Consider the following 5,816-nt stretch of genomic DNA (forward strand, 5'->3'; position numbering starts at 1 on the left):
GGAATGGATGTGGTGGAAGGGAACGGACGTGGTGGAACGGAATTGAGGTGGGGGAAGGGAATGGACGTGGTGGAAGGGAATGGAGGTGGTGAAAGGGAATGGAAGTGGTGGAAGGTAATGGAGGTGGTGGAAGGGAATGGAAGTGGTGGAAGGGAATGTACGTGGTGGAAGGGAATGGACGTGGTGGAAGGGAATGGACGTGGTGGAAGGGAATGGAGGTGGTGGAAGGGAATGAAGGTGGTGGAAGAGAATGGAGGTGGTGGAAGGGAATGGAGGTGGTGGAAGGGAATGGAGGTTGTGGAAGGGAATGGAGGTTATTGAAGGGAATGGAGGTGGTGGCACTGAATGGAGGTGGTGGAAAGGAAAGGAAGTGGTGGAAGGGAATGGAGGTGGTGGAAGGGAATGGAGGTGGTTGAAGGGAAAGGAGGTGGTGGAAGGGAATGGAGGTGGTGGAAGAGAATGGAGGTGGTGGAAGGGAATGGAGGTGGTGGAAGGGAATGGAGGTGGTGGAAGAGAATGGAGGTGGTGGAAGGGAATGGAGATGGTTCAAGGGAATGGAGGCGGTTGAAGGGAATGGAGGTGGTGGAAGGGAATGGAGGTGGTAGAAGAGAATGGAGGTGGTGGAAGGGAATGGACGTGGTGGAAGGGAATGGAGGTGGTTGAAGGGAATGGAGGTGGTGGAAGGGAATGGAGGTGGTGGAAGGGAATGGAGGTGGTGGAAGGGAATGGAGGTGGTGGAAGGGAATAGAGGTGGTGGATGGGAATGGACGTGGCGGAAGGGAATGGAGGTGGTGGAAGGGAATGGAGGTGGTGGAAGGGAATGGAGGTGGTGGAAGGGAATGGAGGTGGTGGAAGGGAATGGAGGTGGTGGAAGGGAATGGAGGTGGTGGAAGGGAATGGAGGTGGTGGAAGGGAATGGAGGTGGTGGAAGGGAATGGAGGTGGTGGAAGGTAGTGGAGGTGGTGGAAGGGAGTGGAGGTGGTGGAAGGTAGTGGAGGTGGTGGAAGGTAGTGGAGGTGGTGGAAGGTAGTGGAGGTGGTGGAAGGGAGTGGAGGTGGTGGAAGGTAGTGGAGGTGGTGGAAGGTAGTGGAGGTGGTGGAAGGGAGTGGAGGTGGTGGAAAGGGATAGACGTGGTGGAAGGGAATGGACGTGGTGGAAGGGAATGGACGTGTTGGAAGGGAATGGACGTGGTGGAATGGAATGGAGGTGGTGGAAGGGAATGGAGGTGGTGGAAAAGAATGGAGGTGGTGGAAGGGAATGGAGGTGTTGGAAGGGAATGAAGGTGGTGGAAGGGAATGGAGGTAGTTGAAGGGAATGGAGGTGGTGGAAGGGAATGGAGGTGGTGGAAGGGAATGGAGGTGGTGGAAGGGAATGGAAGTGGTAGAAGGGAATTGAGGTGGTGAAAGGGAATGGAGGTGGTGGAAGGGAATAGAAGTTGTGGAATGAAGTGGAGACATTGATATTTTTTGTCTCCATGATCTTACTGTTACTACTACCTAACTAGACAGCTTGAGGAATGGCATGAGGTCCAGCATAAAGTTGTGTTTCCTTTGTCGTCAAAAGGGAACCTGGCATTTCCTGATCAGCCAGGCTGTGGTGTCGGTTGCAAGATAAAAAGTTGCTGATAAATTAGACACATGTGCAACTCTTGGGCATCTTTATTGAGGAAACGTTTCGCCACACAGTGGCTTCATTAGTCCAAGCATAGGAGAAACTTGAAGAACAGGAGGAGAATGAGGTAATCAGTCCCTCAACCTTGAGTCGATGTGGTCAGTCCATCAATCTTGAATAGAATACGGCATACGTGTGGAGAAGCAGCTTATAAACCGTAGGTAGGAGAGGTGCAGCAGATGTAGGTGGTGTCATATTTGTTCAGTGTGGAAGGGAATTCTTCGCTTGCCTAACCCTTGGGCACGACCTACTTCCACACTGAACAAATATGACACCACCTACATATGCTGCACCTCTCCTGTCTACGGTTTATAAGCTGCTTCTCCGCCCATATGCCGTATTCTATTCAAGATTGATGGACTGACCACATCGACTCAAGGTTGAGGGACTGATTACCTCATTCTCCTCCTGTTCTTCAAGTTTCTCCTATGTTTGGAGTGATGAAGCCACTGTGTGGCGAAACGTTTCCTCAATAAGATACCCAAGAGTTGCACATGTGTCTAATTTATCAACGTGTCGGTTCTCTGAACCATTCATCTATAAAACGTTGCTGGAACAAAACTCACATTTTCGGTTTGTTAACATAAGTTAAATTATTTTAGAGCTGGTTAGGATATACAAGATCATGTTATTGTAGTTTTAGTCGTTTGTTATATTTTCTCTCATTTATCGCATTATTTTTAGTTTGCTTAATGTGTGTGGTGTTTGCAGTGACGGTGATGGCAGTACCAGTAGTCAGAGTAGCAAGGTTAGGGAATCAACCAGGAGGCTGGTCTGACACTGACCCCCCAGGCTGGTCTGACACTGCCCCCCCCAGGCTGGTCTGACACTGCCTCCCCCAGGCTGGTCTGACACTGCCCTCCAGGCTGGTCTGACACTGCCCCTAGGCTGGTCTGACACTGTCCCCCAGGCTGGTCTGACATTCCCCCCAGGCTGGTCTGACACTGCCTCCCCCAGGCTGGTCTGACACTGCCCTCCAGGCTGGTCTGACACTGCCCCTAGGCTGGTCTGACACTGTCCCCCAGGCTGGTCTGACATTCCCCCCAGGCTGGTCTGACACTGTCCCCCGGGCTGGTCTGACATTCCCCCCAGGCTGGTCTGGCACTGCCCCCAGGCTGGTCTGACACTGCCCCCAGGCTGGTCTAACACTGCCCCCCAGGCTGGTCTGACACTGCAACAGGCTGGTCTGACACAGCCCCCAGGCTGGTCTGACACTGCCCCCCCAGGCTGGTCTGACACTGCCCTCCAGGCTGGTCTGACACTGCCCACAGGCTGGTCTGACACTGCCCCCCCAGGCTGGGCTGACACTGCCCTAAAGGCTGGTCTGACACTGCCCCCCAGGCTGGTCTGACACTGCTCTCCCGGCTGGTCTGACACTGCCCCCCCCAAGGTGGTCTGACACTGCCCCCCCAGGCTGGTCTGACACTGCCCCCCATGCTGGTCTGGCACTGCCCCCCCAGGCTGGTCTGACACTGCCCTCCAGGCTGGTCTGACACTGCCCCCCCAGGCTGGTCTGACACTGCAACAGGCTGGTCTGACACAGCCCCCAGGCTGGTCTGACACTGCCCCCCCAGGCTGGTCTGACACTGCCCTCCAGGCTGGTCTGACACTGCCCACAGGCTGGTCTGACACTGCCCCCCAGGCTGGTCTGACACTGCCCTAAAGGCTGGTCTGACACTGCCCCCCAGGCTGGTCTGACACTGCCCTCCAGGCTGGTCTGACACTGCCCCCCCCAGGGTGGTCTGACACTGCCCCCCCAGGCTGGTCTGACACTGCCCCCCAGGCTGGTCTGGCACTGCCCCCCCAGGCTGGTCTGACACTGCCCTCCAGGCTGGTCTGACACTGCCCCCCCAGGCTGGGCTGACACTGCCCCCCCAGGCTGGTCTGACACTGCCCCCCCAGGCTGGTCTGACACTGCCCCCCAGGCTGGTCTGACACTGCCCCCCAGGCTGGTCTGACATTGCCCCCCAGGCTGGTCTGACACTGTCCCCCAGGCTGGTCTGACACTGTCCCACTGGCTGGTCTGACACTGCCCCCAGGCTGGTCTGACACTGCCCCCCAGGCTGGTCTGACACTGCCCCCCAGGCTGGTCTGACACTGCCCCCAGGCTGGTCTGACACTGTCCCCCAGGCTGGCCTGACACTGTCCCCCAGGCTGGTCTGACACTGTCCCCCAGGCTGGTCTGACACTGCCCCCAGGCTGGTCTGACACTGTCCCCAAGCTGGTCTGACACTGCCCCCAGGCTGGTCTGACACTGCCCTCAAGACTGGTCTGACACTGCCCCCAGGCTGGTCTGACACTGCCCCCCAGGCTGGTCTGACACTGTCCCCCAGGCTGGTCTCACACTGTCCCCCAGGCTGGTCTGACACTGTCCCCCAGGCTGGTCTGACACTGCCCCCAGGCTGGTCTGACACTGTCCCCCAGGCTGGTCTGGCACTGCCCCCAGGCTGGTCTGACACTGTCTCCCAGGCTGGTCTGACACTGCCCCCCAGGCTGGTCTGACACTGCCCCCAGGCTGGTCTGACACTGTCCCCCAGGCTGGTCTGGCACTGCCCCCCAGGCTGGTCTGGCACTGCCCCCCAGGCTGGTCTGATACTGCCCCCAGGCTGGTCTGACACTGTCCCACAGGCTGGTCTGACACTGCCCCCAGGCTGGTCTGACACTGCCCCCCAGGCTGGTCTGACACTGTCCCCCAGGCTGGTCTGACACTGCCCCCAGGCTGGTCTGACACTGCCCCCAGGCTGGTGTGACACTGACCCCCAGGCTGGTCTGACACTGTCCCCCAGGCTGGTCTGACATTCCCCCAGGCTGGTCTGACACTGCCCCCAGGCTGGTCTGACACTGCCCCCCAGGCTGGTCTGACACTGTCCCCCAGGCTGGTCTGACATTCCCCCCAGGCTGGTCTGACACTGCCCCCAGGCTGGTGTGACACTGACCCCCAGGCTGGTCTGACACTGTCCCCCAGGCTGGTCTGACATTCCCCCAGGCTGGTCTGACACTGCCCCCAGGCTGGTCTGACAGTGCCCCCAAGGCTGGTCTGACACTGGCCCCAGGTTGATATGACACTACCCCGAGGCTGGTCTGGCACTGCCCCCAGGCAGGTCTGACACTGCCCCCAGGCTGGTCTAACACTGCCCCCAGGCTTGTCTGACACTGCCCCAGGCTGGTCTTATCATGTTGGGTTCGAACACGTGGATAGGGTAAAGTAATACTCACGTAGGCTGGTAGTACGTATATTACAGTATATTACGGATAATGTGGGTAGCGCCAAACAGCCGGCCTGCCTCCTTGCTCACTCTCGTATAACTGACCGCCCACAGTACCCATATGTAAGGGGGTCTTTGAATACTGCTGTGGTCAGCACAATATGAATACAGACAGTGACTCAGGCAGAGATGGTTGGTAGTGAGTCATCTACTGGTACACTGGTTACTGGTAACTGGTTACTACTACTGAGAGCTCGGCGACGCTAACGTATGTCGTCCCGACATACAACTAATACAAACTAGAGATGGCAGGTATACGGCTTGGGCTGATTCTATACAATGTCAAAGTACACAACAATTAAACATTATAACATACATAAGTAGAACCGCAGAACCCGTAGAGGAAACAGATATCGTGGTTCTCAAAATAACAAGAACCAGGCTTATTCTTCCAATTCTCAAAATAACCAGAACCAGGTTCATTCTTCCAATTCGGGGGAATTTGAGGACCCCAGTCAAACCGTCCCATGGTGACAGTAGGTGATAATGAGTACACCATCCCCGTTCACAATTCCTTTGAAGCCTTAAGCAGTCTCGAGAATGACAATCCTGCTGATGATGTTGCTTCACATGTCTCTGACATAGATAATTTTGGGGATGAAGTGGAACAAGTCTTTTCTGATGACAATCCACCTTTTTGTTTGCACATAACTTCCAATGCAACCATAGGCCCTATAGTGGCAGCATCTGTTCATAATGCGCCCGTTCATTTGTTCATGGACTCTGGTGCGCAAGTCAATATTATTAGGTCTAGTTTGTTTAAGGATAAGCAGTTACCACATGTCCTTCTCATAGAACCGACTCATGTGTCCTCCCTTAGTGGAGTAGCTGGTTCTCACCTGCGTGTCCGAGGTCGGACTTCCCTGACCTTGACTATCC

This window comes from Cherax quadricarinatus, chromosome 21 (assembly GCF_038502225.1).
Source record: "Cherax quadricarinatus isolate ZL_2023a chromosome 21, ASM3850222v1, whole genome shotgun sequence".
In the NCBI taxonomy this organism is placed as follows: domain Eukaryota; kingdom Metazoa; phylum Arthropoda; class Malacostraca; order Decapoda; family Parastacidae; genus Cherax; species Cherax quadricarinatus.